Source organism: Triticum urartu, chromosome 3 (assembly GCF_003073215.2).
Source record: "Triticum urartu cultivar G1812 chromosome 3, Tu2.1, whole genome shotgun sequence".
NCBI lineage: Eukaryota > Viridiplantae > Streptophyta > Magnoliopsida > Poales > Poaceae > Triticum > Triticum urartu.
Window position 1 is genome coordinate 528,695,592 of NC_053024.1, and position 12,709 is coordinate 528,708,300.

Consider the following 12,709-nt stretch of genomic DNA (forward strand, 5'->3'; position numbering starts at 1 on the left):
AATCATATGTGAAGGTCAGAAAATAATGATACCCGCCGCGAGCCTTAACACTCATCAGACCGCATACATCGGTATGTATTATTTCCGATAAGTTAGTGGCTCGCTCCATTGTTCCGGAGAATGGAGTTTTAGTCATCTTGCCCATGAGGCATGGTTCACAAGCATCAAGTTATTCCAAAAACCCATCAGCATGGAGTTTCTTCATGCGCTTTACACCAATATGACATAAACGGCAGTGCCACAAATATGTTGCACTATCATTATCAACGTTGCATCTTTTGGCATCAATATTATGAATATGTGTATCACTACGATCGAGATTCAATATACCATTTATTTTGAGAGTATGACCATAGAAGGTATTATTCATGTAAATAGAACAACAATTATTCTTTGACTTAAATGAATAACTGTATTGCAATAAACATGATCCAATCATATTCATGCTCAATGCAAACACCGAATAACATTTATTTTAGGTTCAACACTAATCCCGAAGGTAAAGGGAGTGTGAGATGGTGATCTTATCATCCTTGGAATCATTTCCAACACACATCGTCACCTCGCCATTAACTAGTCTCTGTTTATTTTGCAACTCTTGTTTCGAGTTACTACTCTTAGCAACCGAACCAGTATCAAATACCGTGGGGTTGCTATAAACACTAGTAAAATACACATCAATAACATGGATATAAAATTTACCTTTGTTCACTTTGCCATCCTTCTTATCCACCAAGTATTTGGGGTAGTTCTGCTTCCAGTGACCATTCCCTTCTTAGTAGAAGCACTCAGTTTCAGGCTTAGGTCTAGCTTTGGGTTTCGTCACGGGAGTGGCAACTTGCTTGAAATTCTTTCTTGAAGTTCCCTTTCTTTTCCTTTGCCCATTTTCTTGAAACTAGTGGTCTTGTTAACCATCAACACTTGATGCTCTTTCTTGATTTCTACCTTCGTTGATTTTGTCATCACGAAGAGCTCGGGAATCATTTTCGTCATCCCTTGCATATTATAGTCCATCACAAAGTTCTAGTAACTTAGTGATAGTGACTAGAGAACTCTATCAATCACTATCTTATCTGGAAGATTAACTCCCACTTGATTCAACTGATTGTAGTACTCAGACATTCTGAGCACATGCTCACTGGTTGAGCTATTCTACTCCATCTTGTAGGCAAAGTACTTGTCAGAGGTCTCATACCTCTCAACTCGGGCATGAGTCTGAAATACTAATTTCAACTCTTGGAACATCTTATATGCTCTGTGGCGTTCAAAATGTTTTTTAACTTCCGGTTCTAAGCCGTAAAGCATGGCGCATTAAACTATCAAGTAGTCATCATACCGAGCTTGCCAAACGTTCATAACGTCTGCATCTGCTCCTGCAATAGGTCTGTCACCTAGCGGTGCATCAAGGTCATAATTCTTCTATGCATCAATGAGGATAATCCTTAGATCACGGACCCAGTCCGCATCATTGCAACTATCATCTTTCTACTCATTTTTCTCTAGGAACATATAAAAATAAACGGGGAGCTACATTGTAAGCTATTAAACAACAACATAGATATGCAAATACTATCACGACTAAGTTCATGATAAATTAAAGTTCAATTAATCATATTACTTAAGAACTCCCACTTAGATAGACATCCCTCTAGTCATCTAAGTGACCACGTGATCCAAATCAACTAAACCATGTCCGGTCATTGTCGTGGTTCTAAGTCTGACAGTAATGTAGGGGGGTAAGTATGGAGAGGCGAGATCTTAGCTATGGAGAAGTTGTAAGGACGCAAGGTTTACGAGTTCAGGCCCTTCTCGGAAGAAGTAAAAACCCTACGTCTCGGAGCCCGGAGGCGGTCGACTGGATTATGTGAGTATGAGTTACAGAGGTGCGAACCCTCGTCTCGGAGGAGGGGGTGGCTTATATAGAGTGTGCCAGGACCCCGGCCAGCCCACGTTACGAAGGGTTCAATGTTCATCAAGGCAGGGTGTTACTGGTAACGCTAGTAATAAAGTGCTATGATGACCATAAAAGCTACTTAATGACCGACCGTTAGTGTGCGGGGTGACTTTAGGTCTCCTGGCCGTCGAGTGGTTGGATCTTGGTCGAGTGATTGCTTCTTGGTCGAGTGACTTCGAGTCTGTCGAGTGGAACACCTTCAAGTCGATTGAAAGGTGATTTCTTCTAGAGATGTCCTTGGGTAGGGCAGTTAGGACAGGTCCATGACCCTACCCTAGGTACATAACTTCATCATTAGCCCCCGAATGGATCGAGGTTTGAGTGGGGAAGGAGTTGAGGACCTCTCTGACTCATTTTTCATGCCGTGAGCATATCTTGCTCCGGAACAATGGACCCGAGTGATGACAGCAACTTCCTTTTCAGTCGCCTTGATCCATTCTTAATTCTTCGTCGAGTGAGTTTCTTTACTTGTAAGGCTCCGAGTGACGGTGCGGAGGAGATCTTTTAGTCTGACAAGTTTGTTTGCTGCCCGCAGATTTCGTGGGATCCGAATTTTGGGAAGCGCGCGGGACGGGGGAGGCCGCAGTAATCGTATGGGATAGAGCGGAGACGCCTCGATCCCCATGCCGCCTTTTTCGCCACGTACCGCGCGCGCGATCGTTACAGGATTTGACAGAGTCACCTGGGCCTACCCGTCAGCCACTCAGAAGCGGCCTCATATAAGGCGTTGGACCGGAGTCTCCCGAACAGTGCATCTCATTTCCCCTTCTCTTCCTCACGCCCCTCCGCTGCGCTCGCTCTCGCCCCAGCGCCACCGCACCGTACGCGTCTCGCCGGCGACAATGGGGAAGGAGAAGACAGCGGCTCTGGAGCGGGCAAAGAAGGCGACAGCGAGGTCGAAGGGGAAGGCGACCAGCCGGGGCGGATCTTCCTCGCGGTCCGGCCTGCCGAGGGGCTGGATCGAGGGCGACTGGATCCACTCGAGGATCACCCAAGAAGACCTCGACGACTTGGCCGAAGGGGGGCTGATCCCCTACGACTCGGTGCGGCTTCCGGGGAAGGAATCTGAGCCGCAGCCTCGGGAGGGTGAGCGTGTCCTTCTTGCCACCCACGTCGACCGTGGATTTTCCTTGCCCCCTCACCCCTTCTTCCGAGGGTTTCTAAACTTCTTTGGGGCACAACTCCGTCATTTTACCCCAACTCAATCGTTTATCTTGCCGCTTTCATTTCTTTGTGTGAGAACTTCCTGGGTTGTCGGCCTCACTGGGGTCTCTTCAAGCATATTTTCACTTGTCGCTCCCAGACAGTGAAAAAGGCTAATCCGAGTGACGAGAGGACCCAAGTGATCCAGATGTGTGGGGGTCTTGGCATCCAGACGAGAGGGAAAAGCTCCTTCCCGGCCATGATTCTTCCCGACTCAGTTCGCGGATGGCAGTCGACCTGGTTTTACTGTAAAGACCAGTCGACGCTAGGGCAATCGACTGGCCTCCCTCCCTTTACCATGGACCGAGTGGAAAAACCCTCCCCTTTGAAGGTTCTCCCGGAGGATAAGGCGCACGTGAAGGTGTTGGTCGACCAAGTGGTCCAGCTTATTCATGATGGGGTCACTGGTATGGATCTCTTGGAGGTCTTCCTTCAGCGGCGCATCCAGACTCTCCAAGCCCGAGACCATCCGATGTGGATGTATTCGGGTCTTGAAGAATCCACTCGGATCCACCCGGAGGAGGTCGACGACAACACATTGGAGAAGTGGCTGTCTGGCATTACCGGGAATAAGGACAATCCCAGGGGAGCCAGGAGAGTCCCTCCATTCGACCAGTCCCACGCGCCAGAGCAGGTCTGATTCTGAGTTTTTGCTTGTAATCTGAATTCACTCGCGTAGCTGCCTATATTGCGTCGACAGACTTGGTTCTCCCTGCTTCCTTTCAGGCCATTATTGAAATGTATTCAATGCCCAACGGGGAGCAAGAGCAAGTACTGGAAGGCGAGGCGAGTGGCGGCGACAGTGGCGAGTGGACTTCCGATGGTGAAGGGGATGGAGGAAGCGACGACTCAAGCGATGGAGAAGAAGTCGAGTCGCCCCCTCGCAGGGAGAGGCGATCCAAGCTCGACCAAGAACGGCCGAGTGCCCGCGACAAAGCAACTATTCAGGTTGGTCAGTCTTCGAAGCGTCCTCGGATCTCTTCACCAACCCCGACTGAGAAGGCACCAAAGCACCCCAAAGTTGCAGAGCCGAGGACTCGGAAGGCGTTGCCGAAGATCAAGATTGATATCCCCGTTGCCTCCGCGTGAGTGTCTCTTTGTATTCACTCGACGCTCTGTGTTGTTTGTTTTTCTTGTTTTAACTAGATGAACTTTGGAATTGTTAGCGCTGCCACTTCCAGGACCTCAGCTTACAGGGATGATGATGAGGTGATGGAGGATGCGGTCACTTCTAATCCGGGTATGATTTCTGCCATACTATCTTTATTCGGTCGATTCAACTGCAATGTGCCTCATTGGGCGACATGATTTTGGCAATTGAACTTTGCACAGCTCCCAACATTATCGACCTCCCTGATGATGATGAAGAGTCTGAGAGGCCTTTGACGAGGAAGAATAGGCGAGTTCCTATGAGTGAGTCAACACCGAGGGCGGAGCCAGTCGTTCAGGACACTGGCGACGTCAATCAGGGTTCTGTTACCTTCGCCGAGCCACTGTCGAGTGCCTTGCCTTCTTCGTCGACTGCTTTAGCCCCTGTCGACCCGCCTTCACTTTTTGTAACCCACCATGTCCCGGAGGACGAGGTGAATGCTGCTAGGGAAGCCATACACCAGGCGGGCATTATGATGGAGAAGATGAAGACGGTGTGGGATGCCAGCCAAGCCGCCTATGATGCCAGCTCGGCTCTCCAGAGCAATGTTCAGGTTAGTTGGTCGCCGCTTGTTCTGTTAGGATATGCTATCCGAAGATTCTTTCCGAAACTCTTTTCATCTGTACACCCACTGGGTGTGTCGATTGAATTTTTTGGACTAGTGGGGGCACGCTGAGTGCACCCACTGGGTGTAGTCCCCGAGACTAGGGTGGACTGCTGGCAGTCGACTGTAGTCTTTGTATTTTCTCGAGTAAAACCGAACCGGTAGTTTGTTTCTTCCGCTCGACTCCAGCGGGCCGGTCGAGTGGGGTCAGAACCGGTGGGGGCACGCAAAGTGCACCCACTGGGTGTAGTCCCCGAGACTATGGTGGACTGCGGGCAGTCGACCGTAGTCTTAGTACTTAATGTCTTTGTCGTTTTTTGCTGCGGAATAATTTCTCCCCTTTTCTTTCAGAAATCTTGTGATCTTGGAGCTCGCTTCGCTGATTTGGAAAGTCAGCAGATTCAACTGAAACTTGACTTGGAGCTGGCCAGGATAGCACTGCAGACGATCAAAGACGACGCCGCTGGTAAGACAAGTCTGTCGACTGGTCAGTTTTAGGCTCGAGCACCCTTCTGCTATTTCTGAATCAATCATCATTTCTTTGCAGAAAAACTGAGAGAAGCTTTGGCGAAAAAGGATCAGGATTTGTCTGCTGCCCAGAAGGAGGCTGACGACAGGATCGCTCTGGCCGAACAGAAGCTGGCTTCAATCGGCCAGTTGGAAGAAGAGAATACCAGGCTGAAGGCTGCTCTGAATGAAGCCAACAGGGAGTGCACACGTTGGAAGAAGGAGAACCTCAACCTGAACGAAAAGATGGAAGGCGTCGCTCATAGGAGGGACGATCTGGAGAGCTACCTAAGGAGCCTTGCCAAGAAGTTGTATATCAAGCTTGAAGGTGCACATTTAGTTTCGACTGATTTTTTTTGTCGACTCAGTGTATGAAAATTGACTTATCCTTGGAACCTGAATGCAGAGTTTTGCCAGAACTTTGAAGAGGAGACTGGGCGGATCGAACCAGGTCTGGATCCAATCAACTCTCCCGTGAAAGATGAAACTGCCATGAATCTGCTCCGACTGGAATCTCGCATCGACGGTGTCGTGGACTACTTGGCGCGACTGAAGGTCGCCATGTCGCGGATCGACCCGTCACTTTGGCCAGAGGCTACGCTCCAAAACGATCTTGAGTCTCTGATGACTCGACTTAACGGAATCCCGGACCGAGTGCAGGAGTGGAAGAAGTCTTCTGCTCGTTGTGGCGCTGACGTGGCTCTGTCCTTGGTTCGTGTCCACTGCAAGGAGGTGCGACAAGACAAGATGGCCGCAATCAAGGTCGCAAACACCCAGAAGCACGACTTCTGAACTTTTATGGAAACCTTCATAGCTGCCGCCACTCGGATTGCCGATGGCGTCGACCTAGATGAGTTCGTCGAGCCTGCCAGCCCTCCTCCTGCGGAGTGAACAAACTCTTATGTCCTTCCTTAAATTTGCCTCGGAATGCCGAGTGGTTTTTGTAACCGTTAAACTTTTTCGGGCTGCGTGCCTGAGTACTTCGATCTGTGATCCGAAACCTTTAGAATTTATCTGAACTTGGTTTATCGTTGAATATCTTTATGAATCTCCTGCTGAGTGAACCCAATCTTTATTCGAGACAACTTTATGTATTCGCAGCGCAGCCCCGGAGGAGGGGGAAGCAGTCGACCCATGTCTTGTATTTGTGGTGAAGCTCCCCAGGGGCGGGCGGCGGTCGACCCACACCCCGTTACTGCAGAGTGGGATGGAGCGCACATTGTATTTGTGGCGAAGCTCTCCAGGAGAAGGTGGTGGTCGACCCACACCCTGTTACTGTAGAGTGGGATGGAGCGCACAATGTATTTGTGGCGAAGCTCTCCAGGAGAAGGTGGTGGTCGACCCACACCCTGTTACTACAGAGTGGGACGGAGCGCACATTGTATTTGTGGCGAAGCTCTCCAGGAGAAGGTGGCAGTCGACCCGTACTTCGTTACTGTAGAGTGGGATGAATCGCGCATTGTATTTGTGGCGAAGCTCTCCAGGAGAAGGTGGCAGTCGACCTGCCTCTCATCGTCCTTGAGGATTGAGATGTGTTTGGGAGAACTTAGGCGAGTACTGGACTACAGCTAAGCCCCCGAGTGAGAGGATCGCTCTCCACTCGGTAGGATTTTTTCAAACTTAGGCGAGTGTCGGACTGCAGCTAAGTCTCCTAGTGAGAGAACCTAGGCGAGTACCGGACTGCAGCTAAGCCTCCGAGTGGGAGGATTGCTCTCACTCGGTAGGATTTTTCCAAACTTAGGCGAGTGCCTGACTGCAGTTAAGTCTCTAAGTGGGAGAACTAAGGCGAGTACTGGACTGCAGCTAAGCCTCTGAGTGGGAGGGTTGCTCTCCACTCGGTAGGATTTTTCAAACTTAGGCAAGTTCCTGACTGCAGCTAAGTCTCTAAGTGGGAGAACTTAGGCGAGTACTGGACTGCAGCTAAGCCCCCGAGTAGGAGGATTGCTCTCCACTCAGTAGGATTTTTCAAACTTAGGCGAGTGCCTGACTGCAGCTAAGTCTCTAAGTGGGAGAACTTAGGCGAGTACTGGACTGCAGCTAAGCCCCCGAGTGGGAGGATTGCTCTCCACTCGGTAGGATTTTTCAAACTTAGGCGAGTGCCTGATTGCAGCTAAGTCTCTAAGTGGGAGAACTTAGGCGAGTACTGGACTGCAGCTAAGCCCCCGAGTGGGAGGATTGCTCTCCACTCGGTAGGATTTTTCAAACTTAGGCGAGTGCCTGATTGCAGCTAAGTCTCTAAGTGGGAGAACTTAGGCGAGTACTGGACTGCAGCTAAGCCCCCGAGTGGGAGGATTGCTCTCCACTCGGTAGGATTTTTCAAACTTAGGCGAGTGCCGGACTGCAGCTAAGTCTTCAGTGAGAGAACTTAGGCGAGTACTGGACTCCAGCTAAGCCCCCGAGTGGGAGGATTGCTCTCCTCTCGGTAGGATTTTTTCAAACTTAGGCGAGTGCCTGACTGCAGCTAAGTCTCTAAGTGGGAGAACTTAGGCGAGTACTGGACTACAGCTAAGCCCCCGAGTGGGAGGATTGCTCTCCACTCGGTAGGATTTTTCCAAACTTAGGCGAGTGCCGGACTATAGCTAAGTCTCTAAGTGGGAGAACTTAGGCGAGTACTGGACTGCAGCTAAGCCCCCGAGTGGGAGGATTGCTCTCCACTCGGTAGGATTTTTTTCAAACTTAGGCGAAGCGGATTCGCGGCTAAGCCACCCACTGGGGGATTTCTTACGCAAACAAAAACAATAATAATCACTGGGAAAATTATAACGCTCTTGTCTTTTGATAAATAAACTACGGGAGTTTTTCTTATTACATCTCATCCGAGTGAGAATTCAAGTATAAAAGGGGCGGAGTAGCTCCGCATTCCAGGCTCGTGGCTCATCAATCTGGCGATCGACATTGTAGAGGTGGTATGCTCCATTATGGAGGACTCTGGTGACTATGAAGGGGCCTTCCCAAGTATGAGCGAGCTTGTGTGGTTTCTGCTGATCCACTCGAAGGACTAAGTCTCCTTCTTGGAAGGCTCGGCTCTTCACGTTTCTGGCATGGAATCGACGCAAGTCTTGCTGATAGATGGTCGATCGAATTAAGGTCATTTCTCTTTCTTCTTCTAGGACGTCGACTGCGTCCTGCCGGGCTTGTTCTGCTTCCTCTTCTGAGTAGAGCTCGACTCTGGGAGCGTTGTGAAGCAGGTCGCTCGGTAAGACTGCCTCGGCTCCGTAGACCAGAAAGAACGGGGTTCTTCCGGTCGATCGATTCGGGGTTGTCCTCAATCCCCAAAGGACTAATGGGAGCTCTTCGACCCATGCACCTGCTGCGTGCTTGAGATCGCGCATCAATCGGGGTTTCAGTCCTTTGAGAATTAGGCCATTTGCGCTTTCCGCTTGCCCATTCGACTGGGGGTGAGCGACCGAAGCATAGTCGACCCAAGTGCCCTGAGAGGCGCAAAAGGCCCTGAACTTGTCGGAATTGAAGTTTGACCCATTGTCCATGATGATACTATGCAGAACTCCATATCTGAATATCAACTCTCTGATGAAACTGATAGCGGTGCAAGCATCGAGATTCTTGATAGGCTTGGCTTCAATCCATTTGGTGGACTTGTCGACTGCTACCAGCACATGAGTGAAGCCGCTCCTGCCTGTCCTCAGTGGTCCAACCATGTCCAGCCCCCAAACGGCAAAGGGCCAGACGAGTGGAATGGTTTTCAGGGCTGACGCGGGCTTGTGCGGCATATTGGAGTAATACTGACATCCTTCACATTTGTCGACTATCTCTTTTGCCATCTCATTGGCCCTTGGCCAGTAGAACCCCGCTCGGTATGCTTTGGCCACAATGGTCCGAGAGGACGCATGATGACCACAGGTCCCCGAGTGGATATCGTTAAGGATCATCTGACCTTCTTCTGGTGTAATACACTTCTGGCCGACCCCAGTCACGCTTTCTCTATATAACTGTCCCTTTATGACTATGAAGGCCTTGGATCGACGGACGATCTGTCGAGCCTCTTCTTCGTCTTCTGGGAGTTCTTTCCTTAGGATGTACGCGATGTAAGGTTCTGTCGAGACGGGAGTGATAACCAACACTTCCATGATCAGATCGACCACAGCTGGAACTTCAACTTCGGTCGGATCCGTGGCGCTTTTTGGCTGTGGGGCCTCTTCAGTGAAGAGATCCTCCTGGACTGAAGGTGTGTGGATGTGTTCCAAAAACACATTGCTGGGAATGGCTTCTCTTTTGGAACCTATTTTTGCCAAATCATCAGCTGCTTGATTTTTCAGTCGGGGTATGTGGTGAAGCTCTAACCCCTCGAATTTCTTCTCCAGCTTTCTCACTGCATTGCAATAGCCAGTCATGGCTGGACTTCTGACATCCCATTCCTTCATCACTTGATTAACCACCAAATCTGAGTCGCCATAGACCATGAGGCGACGGACGCCGAGTGAGATGGCCATGCGCAACCCATATAAAAGTGCTTCGTATTCTGCCTTGTTATTGGAGGAATCGAAGTGGATTTGAAGAACATATCTGAGTTTATCTCCTCTGGGGGAGACCAACACCACTCCGGCACTGGAACCACTCAGCATCTTGGAGCCGTCAAAGAACATAGTCCAATGCTCTGAGTGAATCTGAGTCGGCAGCTACTGTTCAATCCACTCGGCGACGAAATCTGCGATTGCCTGGGACTTGATAGCTTTTTTTGCCTCAAACTTGATATCTAGGGGAAGGAGTTCAATCGCCCATTTTGCCACTCGACCGGTTGCATCCCTGTTATGCAGGATCTCTGACAATGGAGCGTTGCTGACGACTGTAATGGAATGATCAGAGAAGTAGTGAGCAACTTTCTTGGTGGTCATATAAATCCCATATACAAGCTTCTGATAGTGAGGATATCTTTGCTTTGATGGGGTCAAGACTTCAGAAATATAATATACTAGGCGTTGAACTTTGAAGGTTTTTCCTTCCTCTTCCCGCTCGACCGTAAGTACCGTACTGACGACTTGTCCTGTGGCTGCAATGTAAAGCAACAAAGGCTCCTTGCTGATTGGGGCAGCAAGCACCGGCTGGGTGGAGAGCAGAGCTTTGAGCTCTGCAAATGTTGCATCAGCTTCGGGAGTCCACTCGAACTTGTCGGACTTCTTCATCAATCGGTAAAGAGGCAATGCCTTTTCACCGAGACGAGATATGAATCGACTTAGGGCGGCCAAGCAACCAGTAAGCTTCTGGACATCGTGCACTCGCACAGGGCTTTTCATTCGGAGTATAGTGCCAACTTTCTCTGGATTGGCGTCGATTCCCTGTTCGGAAACGAGAAAACCGAGTAACTTTCCGCCAGGGACTCCGAATGTGCACTTTGATGGATTAAGCTTGATATCATACCTCCTCAGGTTGGCAAAGGTTTCCGCAAGGTCAATCAGCAGGTCAGAACCCTTCCGTGACTTGACCACGATATCATCCATGTATGCTTCTACATTTCGACTGATTTGAGTGAGTAAACACTTCCAAATCATCCTCATGAATGTGGCTCCGGCATTCTTGAGGCCGAACGGCATGGTAACATAACAGAAGCACCCGAGTGGAGTGATGAAAGCTGTCTTGATCTCGTCAGGTCCATACAGACGGATCTGATGGTACCCGGAATAGGCGTCCAAGAATGACAGTCGCTCACATCCCGCGGTCGAGTCGACTATCTGGTCGATGCGGGGGAGAGGAAAATGATCTTTCGGGCAGGCCCGATTGATATGTTTAAAATCAATGCACATGCGAAGTGACTTGTCCTTCTTGGGGACCATGACAACGTTGGCGAGCCACTCGGAGTGGTAGATTTCTCGGATGAACTCCGCTGCTAAGAGCCGAGCCACCTCCTCGCCAATAGCCTTTCTCTTTTGGACGGCGGACCATCGGAGATGTTCCTTGACAGGTTTTACTTTTGAGTCGACTCTCAGGCGATGCTCAGCCAGCTCCCTGGGAACACCTGGCATGTCAGAAGGCTTCCATGCGAAAATGTCCCAGTTCTCACGGAGGAACTGGATGAGCGCTTCTTCCTATTTGGAGTCGAGTGTTGTCGAGATATGAGTCGGAACGGCGCTAGGGTCGGTCGGGTCGATGTGAGCTGTCTTCGTATCGCCAGTCGACTGGAAAGCTGACTCCGTAGCGGGCTTCTTGGCTCGCAACAGATCACTCGGGTCTGCAGTCTTCTGGTATTCCTGCAACTCCACCACTGCCATCTGCGCGTCGGCGATCTTCGAACCTTTCTGAAAACATTATTCCGCTTTCCTTCCGATTGCCCGTAATGGTGATCACACCTTTGGGGCCAGGCATCTTCAATTTGAGATATACGTAACATGGTCGGGCCATGAAGCGTGCATAAGCCGGCCTGCCCAAAATAGCGTGATAGGCACTCTGGAAGTCTACAACTTCAAATGTCAACTTTTCTTTGCGGTAATTCTTGGAATCACCGAAAACCACATCAAGAGCAATCTGGCCGAGTGATTCAGCCTTCTTCCCAGGAATGACTCCATGGAAACTCATGTTGCTGGCACTAAGTCTGGACATCGGAATGCCCATCCCTTTCAACGTCTCGGCGTATAATATGTTCAAACCACTGCCACCATCCATCAGGACTTTGGTCAGTCGAGTGCCTTCAACAACTGGGTCGACCACCAAAGCTTGCCTCCCAGGGGTGGCGATGTGTGTTGGGTGGTCGGACTGGTCGAATGTTATGGCAGTCTGAGACCATTTCAGGTAACTAGGTGTCGCCGGAGCGACCATATTCACCTCTAGGTTAATAACTTTCAGTCGACTTTTGCTCTCAACATCAGCAAAAATCATCAGGGTGGAATTGACTTGAGGGTATCCGTCATCACTGTCCTCTTTGTCCTCGACCTTGTCTGACTCCTTTTCCTTACCCTTGGGCTGCTTGCCCTGGAACTGCTGGATCAAGAGTCGACACTGCCGAGTGGTATGTTTTGGGTAAATAAAATTACCCTCTTCATCTTTCTTTGTGTGGGCGAGACATGGTAAGTCCAACACATCATTTCCCTCCTGGTCTTTAACCTTTTGGGGGTTCCAAGGCCCTTTAGGTTTCCCTTTAGACTTTCCTTGGGCCAAAGCTAAAGCTTCCCCGGGAGCCGCTCGCTCGGCCTTCCGCTTCTGTTTCCGATTGGAATTGCCTCCGGTTTCTTGGACGATTGACTTGAGCTTGCCACTCCTGAGTCGATCCTCATCTTCACCATTAGCGTACTTGGTGGCAATCTCCATCATCCGATTCAGGGACATGTCTCCGGTTCGACCG